The sequence below is a fragment of the Neovison vison genome, chromosome 3 (assembly GCF_020171115.1).
Source record: "Neovison vison isolate M4711 chromosome 3, ASM_NN_V1, whole genome shotgun sequence".
Lineage (NCBI taxonomy): Eukaryota > Metazoa > Chordata > Mammalia > Carnivora > Mustelidae > Neogale > Neogale vison.
In genome coordinates this window covers 31267947-31290038 of record NC_058093.1, presented here as the reverse complement: position 1 = coordinate 31290038, position 22092 = coordinate 31267947, and positions in this window count along the sequence as shown.

Here is a 22092-nt window from a genome sequence, read left to right as displayed (position 1 = left end):
AAAACTATTTATTTTCTCTGCTCCATTCTCTGCTTGCCTCCTGTGACTCTATTTACTTGTATATGAAACTTTTTGCAATTGTCTCATAGGTCCCTAAGACTGTTCATTCTTTTTTTTTTTTAATATTTTATTTATTTGACAGAGAGAGAGAGAGAGATCACAAGTAGGCAGAGAGGCAGGCAGAGAGAGAGGGGGGAAGCAGGTTCCCTGCTGAGGAGAGAGCCCCATGCTTGATCCCAGGACCCTGAGATCATGACCTGAGCCGAAGGCAGAGGCTTAACCCACTGAGCCACCCAGGCGCCCCAAGACTGTTCATTCTTAACAATTTTTTCTTTATCTTCCTTAAACTGTATGCTTTCTATTGATCTATTGCAAGCTGATACATTCTTCTGTCATCTCCATTTTCCTCTTATGCCCATTCAATATTCTTTTAACTTTAGATACTGTATTTTTTTATACTTTCCAAATGTTTTATTCCTCTGTTGAGAATTCCTATATGTTTACTCATTTTAGGTTTATTTTTCTTTCCCTCACTGATCATCATTACAGTCACTGCACTAAAGTCTTTGATAATTTCAGTATCTGGGTCATCTGGGTATTGTATCTGGTGATTGTCTTTTCCCCTGAGACTAATTAACATTTTCTTGGTTTTTGGTGTGTGCGTATTTTGGAATATCATCCAAGACATTGAACATATTACATTGTTTACAATTATTACAAATGTTAATTTGGGGTTCTGTTATATTGCTCCAAAAGAAAAATTGATGCTTCTGTTTTAGGAGCAATGAACTTGGTTAGACATAAATTTCAGGATCCTGTGCCTGAGTTCAGTGAATTTTTTATACCTTAGTTTCTAGAGCTTTTGGTTTGCCTGTGCTTGTTTTGTCCAGGGGTTAGCAGAGATAGGCTGAGCTCATACTCAGTAAAGGGATCCCCTTCCCTAGCACTTTCATTTCTGGGGGCTCTTCTTTCTCTCTGGAAACCCTAGTTTTAACTGGCTCCTTTAACTCTTGCCCCATCCAAAATTTTAGATTCCCATGCCACTGTGGCAGTCACCAAGATCAGCTGATTTCAGGACAGAGCTCCTGAAAGACAAGGAACTTGTTCTATGTTAGTCAGTTTCTCCAAGTCTTGATTCCTCTCCAAAGTCTCCAGTCTTTAGTTAAATCCCCAGAGACCTCAGGTAGTTCTTCTTGTGTGTTGTTCAGAGTTTATAGCTGTCATCTATGGGAAAACCAGTTTGTTAGGAGCTCAACCCATTCATAGGCTTATTCATTCATTTTATTTGCTCTATAGTAGTCTATCGACTGACCGTGTCTTTCTGTCTTTCCCTTCTTTCCCTCTTCCTTTCTTTCCCTACTTCCTTCCTCCTACCCTCCCTCCCTCCCTTCCTTCCTTCTTTATTTACCTATTGAGGCATCTTTAGTTGTTTTTTTTTTCAATTTTTTACTATAGTTATCACATGTAGTAATTTTTAATTGCATGTATATCTTTAAGCATTTGTATTGGAAGGTATAGAATAGAAGTGGAAATTGGGGGCTATAGGCATGCCCATCTTTAACTTCACTAAATATTAATCAGTTATTCATCAACATGTTTGTAGAAGTTATATTTCCATCAACTGTTTGCAACTTCTCATTTTCCCACATCCTAATCAATATCTGATATCCTCAGTCATTTTAATATTTAGTATTCTAATGTAGATAGTGTTGTCTGATGGCTGTTTTTATTCAAAATTCCCTAATTACTAGTGAGTTTGAGCAACTTTTCATGTTTATTGACTATTTGTTTTATCTCTTCTACAAATTGTTCTTTTTTTTCCTGTTTTTCTTTTTAAGTTAGGTGTTTGCCTCCTTCTCATTGATTTATAGGAATGCTTCATACATTTCCTGATTTCTAATCATTTATATTGCATATCTTCTCTCATTCTTTTGGTGTTTAACATACTGTTTAACTTTATTCATGGTGTATTTTCCATACAGAAGTTTTGTATTTTGATGGCATCAGATTTGTCACACTTTATTTTATAAGTTCTAGCTTTGAGGACTTCGTGAGAAATTTTTTTTTTTTACATTAATCATTAAAAAATTTTTTTGAGGGGCACTTGGGTGTCTCAGCCAGTTAAGCATCTGCTTCAGTTCAGGGTATGGTCTCAGAGTCCTGGGATCAAGCCCTATGTTAGGCTCCCTACTCCGTACGGGGTCTGCTTGTCCCTTTTCCTCTACTCCTCATCCCCCACTCATTCACAATCTCTCTCTCTCTCTCAAATAAATAAAGAAAATATTAAAAAAAAAACCAACTTAGTCAATTATCATATGGTTTCACTTACTTGTGGAGCATAAGGAATAATATGGAGGTCATTGGGAGATGGAGAGGAGAAGTGAGTTGGGAGGAAATTGAAGTGGGGGACAAACCATGAGAGACTGTGGACTCTGGGAAACAAAGAGGTTTTGGAGGGGTGGGGTGGGGGTGGGGTGAGGCTGGTGGTGGGTAGTAAGGAGGGCACATATTGCATGGAGCACTGGGTATAGTGAATAAACAATGAATTTTGGAACACTGAAAAAAATTTAATTAAATTAAATTTTAAAAATAAACTTAAATAAATAAATAAATAAAATATTTTTGGGTGGCTCAGTTGGTTAAGCATCTGCCTTGGGCTCAGGTCATGATCCCAGTGTCCTGGGATTGAGCCCCACAGCAGGCTCTCCATTCAGCGAGGAGTCTGCTTCTCCTTCTCCCTTTCCCCCTGCTCATGCTCTCTCTTAAGTAAATAAATTAAATAAAATCTTTCAAAAAATATTTTTTGAACACCTATTATATTCCAGGCACTCTTTTAAACTCCTAGAGAATATGGTAGTTACAAAAGCAATAGGAAAGATAAGCAATAAACATATAACCTGACTAATACAAAATATAATGTCAGGTAATGATAACTGCTATGAAGAAAAAAAATTAAAAGGCAGCATAACAACATAGTTAAGGGCACAGTCTTTGAAGCTAGATTGTCTGGTTTTGCATCTTATTTCTGCCACTTACTGATCTCTGTGTGCCCAGTTTCCCCACTTACATAGTGAGGATAATAGTAACCCCTCTTAGATAGGGTTATTTCAAAGAATTAAACAAGTATATCTATATGGTATATAAAGTGCCTAGCATTTATTAAAAGCTATGTAAGTGTTTGATAAATAAAACAAAATACAGTGAGGTAAGGCCAGATAATAGAGAAGGCATAGGAGCATGTTACAAACTCTTGATAACAAACTTGAGCATGGAGGTAGCCTTTGCACAGAGATCTAAATTAAATGAGCTGTGAAGATCCTTTATGTTCCAGTTGTGAAAAACTTAAGATATTATTCTGTAGTTTCTTTAAATAATTTAAATTTTACTTTTTCATTGTTTGCTTCTAAATCCATCTGGAGTTTAATTTCATGCATGGTGTGAAGTAGGAATATAATTATATTTCCTTCCATATGGAAAGCCAGTTGTCCCAACAACATTTATTGACTAATCCATTCTTTTCTCCTGATTTAGTAATTTCTTCCCAATTATATATGATAGTATGTATTTATTTGAGGACCTTCTGTTCTGCCCTACTGATCTATTTGACTATCTCTGTGCCAATACCATGCAATTTTACCTACTAAAGCATACTAAGCTCTGGTATTTTATAGGGCAAATTCCACCCACCTGCTTTCCAATTATCTTGGATGTTCTTGTTCAGCTATGTCTTCATATAAACTTTAGAATCCCTTCATTAATCTCATGAAGAATCAAACACAAATTTTTTTGACATCACAGAGTTTAGTGGAAATTAACACTTAAAAATTTTCCTCCCTTGGAAATGATATACACAAGCATTTATTAAGTTTTCATTTTAAACAACTTCTAAAATTTTCTATATGCAATTCTTTTCTAATTTTGTTAACTTATTCTTAAGTATTTCATAAGTTCTCATGGCTAGTATGAATATCTCCTTATATGATTTCATTTATGAATTATTGACTATGTATGAAAATGCTATTGCATTTTGATATTTATCTTGTATTTCACAATTTTTTAAAAAAAGATTTTATTTTTTTATTTAACAGAGAGAGAGCATAAGCAGGGGTAGTAACAGGCAGAGGGAGAAGAAAGCTTCCCCCTTGCATGGAGTCCATGCGAGGCTCCATCTCAGAACCCTGAGATCATAACCTGAGCAGAAGGCAGACGCTTAACCTACTGAGCCACCCAGGTGTCCCTGTATTTTGCAAATGTTCTAACCTTTCTTGCTAGTTGTAACAGTTTATCTGTAGAATCTCTAGGTTTTTCTGCAGAAATAATGAAGATACCTGCATTTGTAGATAACACCTTTTCTCTTCCTTTTCTAATCATATACTTCTTTATTTTTTTTAAAAAAGTGAGTAGAATCTCCATTATAATCCTGTTAATGGGAGGTAGAGGACATCTTTATTGTGTTCCTGGTTTAATGGAAATTCTTTGAAAATTACATCATTAATTATTTATTATGCTTGTTGTAGGTGTTTAATTTGTGTTCTTTTTCAGATTAAGAACATTCCTTCTTATTCATTAGGAATTTTATCAACTGATTTTTCTTTTTTGTGATTTTTCACTCATTTTTTAAATTGGTTTTGTGGTGTTGAATGGTTGTGGCACTTCCTAATCAAGTCACTTGATTATGTTTTCAAATATACTGCTATATTAAGTACATTTTATTATTTTGAGGATTTTTGTGTCTGTGTTCACAAGCAAATTTCAGTTTTGTGCCTGTTTGCTGTCTGATCTATTCCTTCCGTTTCTGCTCTGTGTAATGCACAAAACATTTCCCATTCTTCATTGACCTCTAGCTACCGGGCATATTTGGCAGATGAGAAGTGCTGGTTGTTAATTGATGGGTGGGTAAGAGGAAAAAGCAAAGAGTCTTATGACACCAGTCTCTGGCCAGAATATCTGGTGGTAGCTGCATCTCCTGTCCGGTTCCACCTCTAACCAGTCATCCCTTTCTCTATGGTGCCCAGCTCGGACCAGATAACTCACCATAGTTCCTGACTCTGCTGGGTGGCCCCTAATTCTGGATTCCGGTAAAATCCCCGCTGTCTTTGTACTTTTTGTCTTAGAGTTGGCATTGGTTTCCCACTATGGCCAATCTCTCAATGCCTTCACAGTCCCTTCTTTGGTCTTTTGAAAATGTGTTTGTTGGTTTTAATCACCTATGCTACCCCTAAATCTGTATTGAATTCTCTGTGCCAAAAGCATCTGGAGTAGTTTGGATCTTCCTAATGAGATCCTGCCTGGTACATCCTAGGAAGTTATATTTATGTACTCTTCTCCTTCCACTTTACATTGCAGCATATCCTCATAAAATGAAACCAGGAATTCTCACTTTGTTTCCTTGGGCACACTTTGTATGAGATAGACGCTGGCATCAAAAACCTTTTATGATGGTATGTAAAGAAGGTACATTAAAGATAAATAAAAATTGTATTATTTTGTTTTCTCAGATTATGTTTTAAAAGGCAGCTAAGGTTGGATTTACTCCCATGTGTCTTTAAAAAGTGCTAGAACCATTTCCCTTAGAGTGGGGGTTTCTTTATGTGACATAAGTAGTATAATCAGCAAGTTCTTTATTGAATTTTACTGGCAATCTTGTTTGATTTCAGTCCTTTTTCTGAACTATGGTGGAAGTCAAGAGGAATACTTTAGTGCTACGTGTACCTCAACTCTGACACAAAAGATGCTCACTTACCTGTAAGGAGTCATTAATTTTGTTGTCATTATTATATAAGAATAATTTTCTTTAGTCAGTGGATGATGATTCTGTGTAACTCCACCCAGCATTCCAACACCCCCCGTCCCATGCTAGAGAAAAGAAAGTCACTGAGACATTTTAAGCTTTGTTATTCTAAACGTGACACACAGGAGAAATAAAACCTGTCTGATGGAATCATTGGGATGCTGATAGTTCAATGTGTACGTAGGTAAAGAATTATTGTAATACTGGCAATGCAGTTTTATTCTTGCTCTCTGCCATCTCAACCTTCAAACATTTCTATTGATGCTATATGTATTTTTTCAATCCTTGGGGAGGTTAAGGATAACATTTTTCCTTAATATTTATTAGGAAGCACTACTTTAGTTCTCTACGTACATTCTCATCTAATACTCGTGAAATCCTCTGATATGTATTATTGAAACCTTTTCACAGATGAGAAAACTGAGGTTCACGATGATTAAGTTACCCCAAAGTCATAGAGTCCATAAGGGTCCAGTTTATATTCTAAAGCCAACCTGTCTGGCTTACAGAAACACACAATTGGTACCATACCAACTATTGACCATGCTTTGTTGTTTCTATACAGAACCCTCTGTTCTAAGATTCTCTTGAAGGTTAAGGAGCACATCAGTATCGCATTAGGGAATTTTTCACAGTGGACAGGTGGACAGGTGACCAGTAGGGGTACTAAAACAGCCAATTACCTCTTTGTCTCACTACCCCACGCCTACAATTAAGCAGTGCTGAACATAATCTTGAGTATTTTCAAACTCATCCCCTTCTGCTGTGGTGTATGTATTAAGAGTCTAGATTATTTAATTTAATAGTCCATGAGATTTTTTCAGATCATGGTACATTGGAGAGTTTTCTAACATATACTGGAAGGAAGGAAGAAAGGAACATTCAAGGGGAGACACAGCCCTCTGACCATCAAACACCTGTCATTCCCCAGATGTGTGCTTGTTTATATAAGTAACCATGCACATATCTACAGTCCATACACATAAAAGTCACCCTTTCCCTCCTCTCTACTGGAGTACTCATTTCTAACTTTCTTGCAAGATGTCCAAAGCCAGGGGAAACGACCTGAGTTCTCACTATTTACTGAGATCATAATTTTGGTTTAGGGTCATTTTGTCCACAATGTCTGGGAAAACTTCAACATATGCTCTGCTTTGGAGAGCTCACTTCTGTCCCTGGGTCTGGGCATCCAGCTCTACTCAACATGAATAGCAACTCCACAGGACGGATGAAGCTGGAACCGAATGCCAATTCCTCAATCAACAGCAAGGCTTCTCCCTAGGAAACTAGTCTTTTCAGTGCCTAAGGCACCAGAGCTCTGGCGGGATCCAGAAAGGTTGCACAAGAAGAGGAGCTGTCATGGGCGCAGAGACCACCCTCAGAGAGTTTCCTAGTGAAAACCTATCAGTGAAACCAAATGAATGGCTGAATTGCAGAGTGAATGTGGAATCATAAACAAGGGGTCAGAATCATGAGCTATTTAGAAACCTTTTCTCACTTTTTGGAGTACACTGTTCTCCAGTAAAAAGAATATCTGTACTCTTATTGAACCATCTTCCCCGTCAGTGACATATTGGTCTAATACTAATACTGATCTTCCACTCAACCTTCCAAGATGCCGTATTCCTTTTCGCAGACTTTCTGATTTCGCTCATGTTTCCTGATTTTCCGATTATGTCACATTCCTGATCTTTCAAGTTCTCTATTAGCATTCCTACTTAATTTCCTGAAATTAAATAAGAACTGTAACTTTACACATTCTGGGTCATGCTCATAAGCATGCATGGTTAATTCTTGCTGCCAATTCACTCTCTATTTTGGCTAGAGACTGCTTTTATTTTGCATTTAATTATATCAGAGGTGGAATGTTAATATATGTTGGTTCTTTACCAAGGTCACTGGTCTGGGAATCAAGAATCTTTACAAAGTTCTCTTAACCTCTGTGAGCCTCAATTTCTCATCAGTAAAGTAGGGAGTTCAGAAAAAATGTATTTCTTTCCTTTATAACAAGGTCTGCAGTAGTGCTTGGTATATAATAAGCACTCAACGAATTAATGTTAAATTAAATTGCATTATTTATTTTCTCTCTCAGTTCCATCTACTGAAATGAAAAATGTTCATATCATTGCTGTTACTTTAATTATATGGGAATACTAGCAGGGCTTCCTTTAAAATCCAGGGAATATGACAGAATCAAATTGTGAGTAATATAACTCCAAAATGAATGTCAAAGGAATTTCAATTTTAATATAATGACATCAAAGCTGGCTTATGAATTACATGAAAAAAAAATCAGCCTCATTATTTCAATGTTACACCCTTCTTGGACCCAAACATGAATTACTTGGTTTGATTACCCACCTTGTTTACTGCACTTGGCTCTAAGTGACTTTTGATTATTTCCAAAAATCAAATCCATCTTCAAAGGATAGAGATTTCTTAACATTGAAGGGATTCAAAAGATTATGCATGGGCTCTGATCTGTAGGCAACAGAAAGAGGACCCGACAGTCTCTTTGTTATGAATTAATAAGCAAAAAAATCAGATCAGGATACCTGGATCCTAGCCCTAGCTTTGCAAATAATTAGCCGGTTGTAGGCAAGTCACTTTACTATGAATCTTAACTTCTCCATTCATATAATGAGGGATTTTGGCTAGCTGATTCCTTCCAGCTCTACAACTTTGATTTGAATCTAGCAGAAAAATGCGAGAAATGCATTGTTCATATGCAGAATCATCCAAATTTGTAAGACTCTGTAGCATTACTTGTTATTGTTGAGTAGTTTAGAAATTTATTTGGAATCTTTTAAATGGGAAAAAGTAAAAATGAGTCGAAGGATGATTGTTATTTTTTTATAAGACAAAAAAAAATCACTTTAAAAAGGCATGCAGTGCCATATTGTAAGCCACATAGAATCTAATTAAAGCTAGTTCAAACAACAAAGAAATGTACTGGTCTATGCAATAGAAACGTCTGGTGGTAGGTCTGTCTTCCAGCTGTGCTGGACTCGTGATGTAGACAGTGTCACCGTGGTTCCAGTTGCTCCATCTCCGTTCTGCTGTCCTTAGATTGGCCCTTTCCTCGGACCCTCGAAATTGGCTCCCTGCCAACCTCAGCTCTCTTTTCATAGAAACTAAAACTTCCAGATCCCAGAGATCCATTTTTATGCCATTTTTAAAGAAGAAGGCAGATTTCTTCTAGTAGCTTTTGTAAAGAAGAAGAGATATTCTCATTCTCAGAAACCGAAAACATGTCCTATTACCATGTGAGCTCTGATTGGGTAAGATGCTCTTCTCTGAGCCAATCACTGAGGCCTATAGAATCAGACACGAACTTTGACTGAAGCCAGGCAGCTGTTCCTGGAGCTAAGGGTGAGGCCATTTCCATCTAAACTATGTGATGGGAAGTGGGTAGGTAGGATGAGGTTCCTCCAGGAAGAAACTGTCACTTGAAGGAGGGGATATGAAAGCTAGGGGACAAACATAATAAGTGCTTGACTCCATATTATATCAATAATCATATTGAAAAGTATTTATGCATTACTAGCAGCTTACATAGTAACAGCATCTTGCAGTTTATGGAGTCCTTTAGCATCTTTGACTTCCAAAATAGACATGTAGGAAATGTAGGGCAGGAGTTCCATTCCCATTTTACTGACAAAGGAACTAAGACCCAGAAGATGAAATTCTGTGTTAGTGACAGACCTGGTTCTGAAGTCTCTGGTTTTTTAACTCTAGAATTCCAGCCCTCTTTAGATTGCCTGTGTTCAGGGGTGCCGGGTGGCTCAGTGGGTTAAAGCCTCTGTCTTTAGCTCAGATCATGATCCCAGGGTCCTGGGATCGAGCCCTGCATCGGGCTCTCTGCTCAGCAGGGAACCTGCTTCCTCCTCTCTCTCTGCCTCTCTTTCTGCCTGTCTCTCTGCCTACTTGTGATCTCTGTCTGTCAAATAAATAAATAAAATCTTAAGAAAAAAAAAATGCTTGTGTTCAGATTCTGGCCTCCCCCAACATCTTGGTAAATGCTTTGTCTTCTCTAAACCCTCGTTTCCTCATCTGTGAAATGGGAAAATTGTAATTTCAACCTCCTGTGTTTGTTGTATGCAATGAATGAGCTGTTGATTTACTTGAACCATTTAGCACTGGGCCCAAGAGACAAAAAAAATTCAGTCAATGTGAGTTGTTATCACCACGATCATTGTTCCATGGCAACTCTTTGGAAAAACATTCACTGTGGAATCCATATTGTATCTTGTGACATGCTCTTGGCTGTGGCATCTCACTATCATTATCGGGTTTCACCTAAATATAGGCCTGAACTTTATGTTATGGAACTTGCTTTGTGATGCAGGTTATTTGCAATTCCTTAGGCATTGGTTGCCACTAATGGGGATTGGGCTAATTATATTTATTATGATGTTTAAATAGTGGACACCTGCATGTTTTCTGGATGCCCAGAACCTTTTTATCTCTCTTTCCAAATCTGGAGACTTCCCTGTGTCATGAAGCCCACCTCCCTAGTGCTAGTGAGTTTCACTTCCCAGCCCCCTTCAGAGCTGGGGTTCTAGCCATCCAATGATCCCATGGGCCTTCAATTCAGAAAGGTGCACAACAAAGTTCTAGTGACACTGAACTCTTCTTCGGACGAGCTGGGTGATAGAGCTGTCTGATTCTCAGGTGGTAGAGGTGGCAGAGTTTTTGGTGTCTGGTCCTACCCAGTATCCATGTAGGAGCTCTAAAGATGAAGTAACAGTGGTTTCTCCAGAAAGGCTCCAGAATGTGATGAGGTTTTGCTAATCATAATCTCTATGGGCTCATATCACCAAAACTTCCAGCAGATGTTTTCCTGTGCAGTATGCACAGTACTCACAGTCTCTCGCTTACAAAGTAGACTTCGTAAGCACTTAACACTTGCAATAACTCCTTTTTTTGTTTCAGCCAGGCAGAGTGGATATTGTCCTCTGCAACTAGACTCCTGAATCACATACCAAGTTTCTACTACAACCTGTCACTCACCCTTCCTAGTCCAGTTCTGAGAAGGTTGTCACGTGGATAGGAATATTTTTCTTGCAAAATATTTTCGATTAGTGCAAAAGCATAGCCTTCCATGGGGAACAAAAGGAAGTTAGGTACATAACTCGGTGCTGATGGCATTTAGCAAATTTATATTTGAAATTTCTTGATTTTTTTTGTTATTCATATTTCCCAATTATCCTTGTTAAATAATGATTTTTTAAATTAAAACTACTAGAAAAAAGTGAGTTGAGAGTGACTGCATATTGTATATTTGCTGCATGTAGCTTCTCTTGAAACCCAGTTACATCAGAGAGCCCTATGGCGCGAGCTTTTTGACTACTGCCCCTTACCCCAAAGTATTCATGAATTTGAATCAGAATCTTAAATTAAAGAGCCTTTCAAATAACCCCTTGCACTGATGGACCTTTTAAAACTAATTAGGCTGAATTAGTAGTATTTCTTTGATATTTTCCATTTATTTTCTGATCTTTAAATAGCTATAAGGCAGAGATGTTAATAATTTCTGAAGTGTGAGGGAGGTCAAATCATTCAGGTGCTGAAAATATGTTTCTTAAGCAAAAAAAAAAGAAGCTGGTCGTTTGTGACTGTTTTAGATTGAATCATAAAGCTGAACTCAATAAGCTACATTTTGCCTTTATGTATCTGTTTCGGAATAGTGAGGCCCATGTTATTTCTTTCCATACTTGTTATCTCTTGGCAGAATTTCAAGAAAAATATTTTTCATTTAAGCTCACACCTCACCTCAAAAAATGTCCACAAAAGTAGTATTGGCAATTCCTGAGTTGTTACTCTAGTGGGGGAAGAGAAGAGAGAGAAAGAAAAAGAGAGTTTTTTTTTTGTTTGTTTGTTTTTTTTTTTTTGTTTTTTTTTTAGTTCAGAAGGAAAAGGTCTTGGAAAATATAAGTAAATATTAGTAAATTCTCCCCATATTGACTTGTATTAACTTGTTTTAAATTCTATCTGAATGAAAGGCCAAATTTTGGTTCACAGGGATCAGATAAATTCAGATAATATAAGAAATATATGTATGTACTTCTTTTAATGTTAAATTTAATGCACATGTCCAATTGTCCCATAAAGTTTATCAACAAAAACTATAGTTTTCTTCTTTTTACTTTTAAAGTAATTGCCCCATTTCTTTGAGATTATCATTTTAAGCTCTTTCAGCTACTTCTGGAAATTAAATCCCTTAAATAATATTATTGTAATGAATTTTATCAGCATTATATATAAACTTTTGAATACACATAAGCTATGTATGAAGATAAAAGCAAACATTAAGTGATCTTATGCTGCACACACACACATACACGTCTCCCCCGCTTTTCAGGATCTCCTTTTATCTAATTATACATGTTTACATGAAGTGACCTCTGCTGAACCAAGAAGCATCCTATGATTATGTTTCTTCTTTCATACCATTCTTCATTTCTCCTGAAGCTCATAAACACCTCTTTTTCCTTTTGCTTGGTTTTCTATGTACCTACTACAATTTTTCCCCAAGAGCTTTGACCTATCTGTTCAAAACAAACCTATTAAATCTATTGTGCCTATCTCTAATATTTTCCGAGTATGTAATTCTTGTGATAATCCATCAGTCCCACTTTCTTCTGGAATCCCCCTTTGTGGAGACCTTCATTGCCTTCTCCAAAGTGAAATGCTCCTTTGGCCTCTTTCTTCTCCCCCTGGGGTGGAGTGTCCTTGGTCTTTTTTTATGCTGATCTGAAAGGGGGCCTTTTGTGACCTGGAACTGACTGTTATCTGGAGATTATCTTGCTGTCCTGGATAGGAGACAACATAGAAAACGTGAAGCAGAAGTGAAGTTGCGTGGTACTGACTGACGGAGCCGTAGAGCTCATGCCACGGTACACCCACAGAGCGGAGCGGTGGCTGCAGGGGCCATGGAGAGTTTGAAACGAAGTTTTGCCCTCCTTTCGTATTTCATGTAAAATGTGAAATCCGTTGAGATTCTAAACAAAACTATTTTATGGCGCATGGATATTGTTCTTCGAAAACAAGTTATTACTGAATGGGTTCCCATGGTCTTAGGTTAAAAACAAAGTTTCTAAGTGGATCCGCTAAATTTCTAAGGCCCGGATTATCATCTGGCCAGCCTCACGGGTCTCATTGCGCCAGTCTCCTTCTCAGTCCCAACCATATGGGACTATCAGCGGTATGGCTTTGTGTAGGTGCCTCTCACGTGCCTGTACCCCCCGCCTGCACGTGGGCTGCTCTGTCAGCCTGCTGTGCTTTCCAACTAAGTCAGCACCTCTCCTCCTTTACCTGATGGACTCATTCCCTTCTGCTTCAGATCTCACTTCCTTGCAGAAGTCTTGCTGACAGGGCACACAAAGCCAGTGTCCTTCGTGATGTGTTCCCCTGGGTCCCTGTACTCTCTGTGCATTGTCTTGACGGCAGTGGAAATTTGCATATTTGTCAGTTATTTGATTGTCTCACTCCCCCAAGAGTTCATTGGCAACATAAGAGTTGGGGGCTTACTATTTTGTTTGTTTGGGCTCACAATTCATTCCTCAAGCCCTAGCACAGTCTCTGGAAATAGAAGGCACTTAATAATTACTGACATGAATAAATAACAGCTAAATAATTAAAATTTGATGAGAAGTAAGCATGTCAGTGTGGCTTAATTTGCTGTATTTTGAACATGAGATAGTGCTTGCACATGGTTTTCATTTAGTAGATATTTCTTGAATTAATGCTTTAATTGATGAAAATTAACTTGGTTGTTTCAAAGTAACATGTTAGGATAAGTTTGACTCCCAGAGAAATTTGTATATGGACATATATGTTTCAAAGCTCCCAGGATCCAAATTATTATTGAATTCAGATGCATGTCCATTATATTATTATTTTAAAATTTGTCCAAACCATTCTCTCTTATACTGTGTCTATACAGTTATGAACACTCATTAGGTCCAGACTGCACAAGTGCATTGCACTTGACTTTTGTTGTGTGTTGTTTAGATATCACAAAGTCCGTGAGGGAAAGCTGTGTTCTAGATATCCACAGAAAAAGTCTTCAGATTTTCCCCTTCTACTATTTTTATACTTACTTTACTACAGTTTTATCAAGCTTGGTTATCTATATTCAACTTTGCAAATTGAAAGGGTAGAGAGAGTTTATTAAAAAAATAAGAAGAGTTGATTGCAAAGAAGGTGACAGAAAATCTTCCAAAGACAAACACAATTAAACCACACACACACACACACACACACACACACAGAGTAGTGATTTAATTAATCGCTGAAGTGTTCTACATTCCTTGGTTGAATCTAAGGACATTTAAGTAGTATTAAAGTAAATGATTTGCGTTAAAATGCTTTTGACTAATTAAGAAATAACCAACTCAGTTTAACATGCAGGGAATGCTTAGCACATTTTCAGAATGTTTCAATTCAGAGTAATTAAATAACCTAGTTCCAGGACTTAAGGGAATTTGCCCTCAGGGATTTCCAAAGCTTTGCTTTCTGGAAGGATCCAATCCCCAAGGATTCTGAATGGCCAAGGTTTTATTGTACTTCCTGAGCTAAATTTCCTGCTGATAATAAAAAAAAAAATAAAAAATAAAAAAAAAATAGAGGGTTTCCTGTTTGGTTTCCCTTGTTTGTGTGTTTCCATAGAATTCACGGTGGCCGCAGTTTCAGAGTGACAAAGAAAAATTCAAAATATGAAGAAATAACTTCCCCATGTTGAGGACTGAATTTTGAAATGGTGTATGTAGTTGTGTATATTGTCTTTGTCTGTGCAGTGGTAATGCTAGTTGAATATTAAAAACAACTTGGAAGATAAGAATAGCCAGTAAAATACTAGGACCCACTCTCTTTTAGTCACTGCTGAGAAAGGTACACTAAATTTTCTACTGAAAATACCAAGTTAAATTTAGAAGACCTAATGGTTCAAGTATGAATTGTACTATTATGCCCTTCTCTGAGTTGGTAGAACCATCTTGGGCAATAGTTTTTTTATGGGTTAAATAGAAATATTATTACTCAGCCTACCAGGTTGCTAAGGTGTGGACAAACAGAATAAGATATTAAACATAAAGTGGTTTTTGAAAAGAAAACAAATATAGGTGTCAATCACCAGGTTTTGATATGCTTATAGTAAAAACAATATGACCTTGTTGGCATGGGCTCATTTATAGTTATACTGGTTTGCAACAATGCTTCTTACTTGTATTAATACCCCAGCAAAAGCAACTAAGCACAATGGCTTCAAATGAGGAGAGTGTCAATAATAATCGTCAGGATTCTTAGTATCTTGGGGTCTAATTTCCATTGGGTGTAGTCAAATTTCTTTCAAGTCTTAGGCCTATTTTAGTTGTCACCCACATTTCTGAAATTCAGAACAATACTAGCATGTCCTATTTGTCCAAGTTGGGGTGGAGACACCTTCCTGTACATGTCCGCTGACCCAAGTCATATTTCTGCCTTTGAGCTGATGGTGAAGAGACAGGCAGTTCTATTCCTTTGAACATTTCTATTTCTTTGCTATATACTAACAATGCCAGACAAATTTAACTCTTTTAGATAAAATCATCAATGAGCAAAATTGCCAAAGACTTTGAATGCCACAAATATTTACAATGCTCCTGAAATGGTAGGATTTCTTATGTGTCACACTTACCGGATTTTCAATGCAATTGGATTATGCTGAGCCTTGGGAGCTGGGAACTAATTAACTGACTCCTCTTAGACCTCGGTATAGGGTCTGCTAAATGTCATGTCCTGAATGTCCTCTGGGTTTGGGGAAGCGAGGCTATGTGTATACAGATACGATGAATGAATAGCTTTGCCAGAAATTGCTCCTGTCATAAATATTTAATTTTTTAGCCATTCTTTCTCTAGAGCTGGTATTGTATTATTTAAAACTGGTATTTTCCCAGGGATGCTAAGGAATTCAATTTGCCACAAATAAGGAGAAGCCACAGAGCATTTTTCAAACACATGTAAGGGCAGGAGTCTTGGGGATGCAGGAGAAAGGAGATGGTCTTTACGTCATAGTTAGGAAACAGTGTGGAGGAGCTAGCCCACATATTTGGAATCCTCTGCATCAGGGACATAACCTTGCAGCGAGAGAAACATGGCTCTATTCTGCGCCCGAGTTTTGGGAGGGGAGATGTCAGCAATGTGAACTAGAGACCAAAATGACGAAGTCTTTCCTCTCATGATACTTGCAACTCTCTTCAAGCCGACCAAGGGAAAAGAAGGCAAGATTTTGCTTCTATCATTCCACTTTTCTATAACTCTTCAGAATTTTTCTGTCCTATAAGTATTCTAGATTTCTAGGGCCACAGACAGTAACCACCAGAGATCACTGAATTGTCAGTCAACAAGCTGGTAGGAGTAAAGCGTTTCTGGCATAAGAGGCAGACAAGACTGAGACAATGAGACTGAGACAACGTTGGAATCTATTGAATTTCAAATATAGTATTGGATGAGGGATTCCTTGTTATCCTTAGTGGGAACTCATTTTATCAAGGCCCCTAAAGAAAGAAAAATAATCTTGCATAAGGAATTTGACACATACTCAGACTGGTAGTTGTTATAAATCAGAGTTAAGCTAATACATAAACTATTTTTGTGCGTCTTTTTTCTTTTACTATTGTCTAAGTCCCATTCCTTAAATCATCACTTTATATATATATATATTTTAAATATTTCATTTATTTATTTGTCAGAGAGAGAGAGAAAGAGAGCATGCCAGCACAGGCAGACAGAGTGGTAGGCAGAGGCAGAGGCAGAGGGAGAAGCAGGCTCCCCGCCGAGCAAGGAGCCCGATGTGGGACTTGATCCCAGGACGCTAGGATCATGACCTGAGCCGAAGGCAGCCGCTTAACCAACTGAGCCACCCAGGCGTCCCTAAATCATCACTTTAAAGACAGTTATAATCTTGCCAACTGCCCTGAGAATCTTGCACAGATATTAGGGCCTGGACCTCGTAAGATCCAGGAGGCAGAGAAGGGTCCAGAGACTGCTATAACTTGTAAACAAGCTTGAATTTTTCCAAGGATAAGACGAGTCCTGGACTGAACTCTGAGGTGTCTGACTGGAAAATCTCACACACCCATCATGTTGATTTATTAATTCCTAATAATCTTGGACACAAGAAAGGGGATGCCTGTTGAGATTCCTACCCCCGGGTAAAGGCTTTTTTAAACTTACCTATTGTTTGCTATTTCCTTGTTCATTTCCAATAACATTGTAACTGGGGCCAAATTTGGCTGATTTTTAGTTAAGTTAAACCAAGAAGCTTTGAAAGGCAGTGAGAGAAAATTATTAACACTAATGCAAAAGTAGAAATTATTCAGGATGTAAAAGTCTCACTTTGGAAAGCTAAATTTAATGGGTTATTAATATGTAGCTAAATAACACACAAAAAAACTGTTAGGACGGGGTTTGGCAAATTGTGGCCAGTGGGACGAGTCTGATTTGCTGCCTCTTTCGGTAAATGAGGTTTTTAATTGGGGGCACAGCCACACCCATGAGTTTACGAATCCTCTGTGGCTACTTTCTCAATGCAGTGGTGGAGCTGAGTCGTTGGGAAGGAGACCATCATGCTGGCAAGGGCCCACATATTTATTATCTTATCCTTTACGGATAATAGTTCACCAACACTGGTTTTAGACATGAGCATTCTTTATTAAAATGGTCTTTGAGAACAAGACTATGGAAAGAATGAGTCTTAGAGTAACTGATTTTCTTGGTTCTCTCTCTTGGTTTTCCCTTGAATGTTGCCATATTTCAGGGACTGTGTAAGCTCTTCAGATATCTTATCCCATTTAATTTTAAGACTCCCTTTCTGAGGGAGGTACTATGGATATTCTCATTTAGTTAAAGGAAATCACGTTTTGAGAAGCTGACTAACTCGTATAAGTTACCCAACTAACACTTAAGGGATTAGGGAATCAAGAGTATCTGACCAGTTATGAAACCCAGTTTTGGAATTACAAGTACATATTTGTATATATACAAGCATCCAGAGAGGTTGATGTGATGATTAAATAATCAATCTTTTTTTTCTTTTTTAAACGGGAAGTTAAAATTTTTTGAAAATGTTTTCTTTGCTTATAAATACTAGTCATAAAATTAGCCTAACACATTCTAAGATATCTAAAAGTACTTGACGTAATCGATATTTAGTAAAAGTTCATCTTGGCCCTCTTCCTTTGGATTTCATTCTGCTGGTTGAATTGAATTGAAATAGATTTTGAAAAATCAATGTATACTCAGCATGGATATAGCATACCTAATTCCACGAAAAGGCAAGATTCATAGGACTTTCTCCTGCCTAGGAGTGGCCCACCATCAGTGGCTCCTGTGTGCTTTTGTAACCCTATTGTAGTGAAAAGTGCCCTTGAGCTATGCACATGCTCCTCCCCAGTCTCAGTTAGGGATGAGAATGAGTCTCAGTAACAGAGATGACTGGGATGAAAGCTCCATGCTATGGTTATGAAAATGACTTTATCTTATTATTATTTTTTTTATTCAAAGCTCACTGACTCCCACAGGACCAACTCCCTGACCTTAGCATCATTAGCACCATGCTCTAACCAGCTAAGCTAATTGTCCTATTAAGATTCATAAACTCATTCAAAAACTCTAGGGTAGGAAGAGAAGCTACCTAGATTCGTGTAGCCTTTTTAGTTAGCTTCCCTGATGAGATGACTCTTTCCCTGTATGACTGGGCTTCTAAATAACACATTTGTGTATTGCCAAATTATCTGTTTTATTGTTTTTAGAAATAAGTACTATTGGACTTAGGAGTAGACTGAAAACAAATAGAAAATTTAAAATTGTGTGCTGAATTCACACAGTATATGCTTCTGTGTTTTACATAGGAGGTAGAGGTTGAATATACTTCATTCTTGCAGGAGAAAGGGAGATCACTAGCCTCTTAGCTGAAACTCTGGGCACAGAAACAGGCTGGTGTTCCATTCAGACACTTAACCTGTGTTCAGTTCTTCAACAGCCAAACTGAGATGAACTCTTACTTCAACAGACTTCCTGCCCATCCATGCATATGTACCCATACCTGGCAACAGAAAATAGACACATTCTAGATACTTACTAATAAACACAGTCTTAAGCTTGTAGCCACTATACATAGGGGGAAGGTCAGTATTAAAAGATTCTTTGACTTGAATATTAAAAACCCATTAATGGAATCAGTAGAGAACACATTTGGTTGGTTTCCTACAAAACCACTGTTCTCCTTTAAAATAGTTTTACTGAGATACGACTGACATACAACACTGTATGTTTAAGGTGATTTGACTATTTGGATTGTGAAATTATTAGCACAGTAAGTTTAGTTAAAATCTGTCATCTCATGTGGATACAAAAAAAGAAACAGAAAAAATATGTATTTTTTTTTCGTGATGAGAACTATATGTTCTCCTTGCAGAATCTACTCTCTTAACTTTCATATATACCATAAAGTAATGTTAACTATAGTTATCCCTACTACTTATTTATCTTATAACTGGAAGCTTGTACTTTTGGACCACCTCATAATCACTGTTCTTTTTTAAAAAGATTTTTATTTGAGATATTCATTTGAGAGAGAGAGAAACAGAGATAGCGATAGAGAGCACAAGTGGGGAGGAGAGGGAGAAGCAGGCTTCCCATTGAGCAGGGAGCCTGTCATGGGGCTTGATACCAGGACCCTGGGATCATGACCTGAGCCGAAGGCAGAGGCTTAATCAACTGAACCGACCAGGTACCCCCACTGTTCTTGAATTCTATCTTGACAGCATGCTATCATACTTGGAGATTCATGATCAAAATAGACCTATTAAGTTCATCATTGGTGTAGTCACTTTAGAAAACAGTGTGGAGATTCCTCAAAAATTAAAAATAGAGCTACCTATGACCCAGCTACCTATGACTGAGTATTTATTCCTAAGATACAGATGTATTGAAAAGAAGGGCCATATACACCCCAATGTTCATAGCAGCAATGGCCACAATTGCCAAACTGTGAAAAGAGCCTAGATGCACTTAGATAGACAAGTGGATAAAGAAGATGTTGTCCATAAATACAATGGACTATTACTCAGCCACCAGAAAGAATGAATTTTGCATCAACATGGATGGGACTATAAGAGATTATGTTGAGTGAAAAAAGTCAAGCAGATAAAGTCAATTATCATACGGTTTCATTTACTTGTGAAACATAAGGAAGAACACAGAGGATGCTAGGGTGAGGAAGGGAAAAATGAAGGGGGGATTAGGAGGGGAAGATGAACCATGAGAGACTGTGGACTCCAAGAAACAAACTGAGGGTTTTAGAGGGCAGAAGGTAGGGGAATGGGTTAGCCCAGTGATGGGTATTAAGGAGGGCACGTATTGCATAGAGCACTGGGTGTTATATGCAAACAATGAATCATGGAAGAGTACATAAAAAATGAACAATGTACTGTATGCTGACTAACATAACATAATAAAAAAAATACATCTAGAGCTAAAAGAAAACTCATCATAGCATTTTTGTTGAAACTGTTCTTGACCATATGGCATTCTTCCATTTTCTGGCCAAAGAGAAAACTCTTTGGCCAATATTCATACCGTATATATAAGTCACCTGAAAAAGTGTTCTTTTGTTATCTTAGGGACACTGTGTATCTGGGATTGAAGCTTGCCCCTTTCAATTGGCAAATCAAAGACCGAGGACCAAACCTGTGGTATTTCCAGAGCACGTAAACACCGGTGCCTTCAGCCTATGTCTTGTCTCAATTTAAGTCATGTTTATTTGTATTCTTTCATAAATCCATGTTCTTTTACTATAACTTCTCTACTATTTCTTCAGAAGGGCCATTTTTGAGTGGGTACGTGAAATATGGAGGATACTTAAGTGGACAAAATTTGACCATGGGTAGGTCAACTTGTGTAGCTGGGTAACTACACAAGGGAAATGTGGCATCTCCCTAACCTGGGGTCCACAACAGAAATCTTTAATCAATAAAGGTTCTTGTTCCCACAAGTCTAAACTTTCCTTCTCAATTCACCCTTCATATAATCACTACCAATTGATTGAATTTGGCACTCAAAACCTATTCGTCATTTTTGCTTTAGAGGTGTTTTCCGTGAAGTTTTTTGTTTTTGTTTTAAAATTTTTTTCTTTTATTTATTTTCAGAAAAACAGTATTCATTATTTTTGCACCACACCCAGTGCTCCATGCAATCCAGGCCCTCTCTAATACCCACCGCCTGGTTCCCCCAACCTCTCACCCCCCTCCACTTCAATCCCCTCAGATTGTTTTTCAGAGTCCATAGTCTCTCATGGTTCACCTCCCCTTCCAATCTTCCCCAACTCCCTTCTCCTCTCTAACTCCCCATGTTTGTTTGTTTTTTTAAACATATTGCCTCTCACCTCTTACTTCAGTAAAATTGCTTTCTGGTTTCCTTAATGTGAAATACAACCTTTGCACCATTAAAAAACAGTAAAACAAAATGGTACTATAATAACAACAATATATACATTTTAAAATAATTTAAATTAATAATTTTCCTGAATGTATTTTTTTTAAGACTGAGAAAATACATTTCTTGTTCCTTGTGACCCATGAGATCTCTGACATTTAAGAAGTAGAAGTAGACTACTCCGAACTACTCTGGTTCTTGAGGATCGTGGAAACCTTTGTCTAGGTGTGACTTATCTCAGCCATGTTTTGTGTAAGGAAAATGATTTCCATATGTTCCCACGACTTCACAGCCAAAACATTTGTGCACAGTTCGGGCGAATGCTTCCCATAGGGTGCAGTCCCTTGGTTTCAAGTCATGAATAGAAAGGCTCTGGATTACAGAAAAGAATTTGACTGTCTTTGCAGTGTGCACAAACACACACACACGAGCTTGCATGCGTTCTCACTGTATCGGAGTGATTTAGAATAACTTTGGGTTCATTCTCTAGATATATGTACTCTAACGAAAATGCCATCATCAGAGCTCACAAGTGAATTTAAGTCAGTGTTAACATCATAGACAACATAAGGTAAAGTATCAAAGGGGAAACGGTTATAAAAATTTATTTTGGTGTGTGTCTTGGAAAACCTCAGTGGTCCAAAAATGCTGCTTGCCTTCCTGTATTTCCAGCTCCCCAGAGTAATGGCCCATTCCAAAGCCAAGCAATTTTGAAAATTAAAAACATATTTTATTAATAGTTCAAATACAGGAAGAACACAACAGTCCTTCCTGGTGATGTAATTGAACCTGATGATTTGAATTAAGAATATGCTAACATCTGG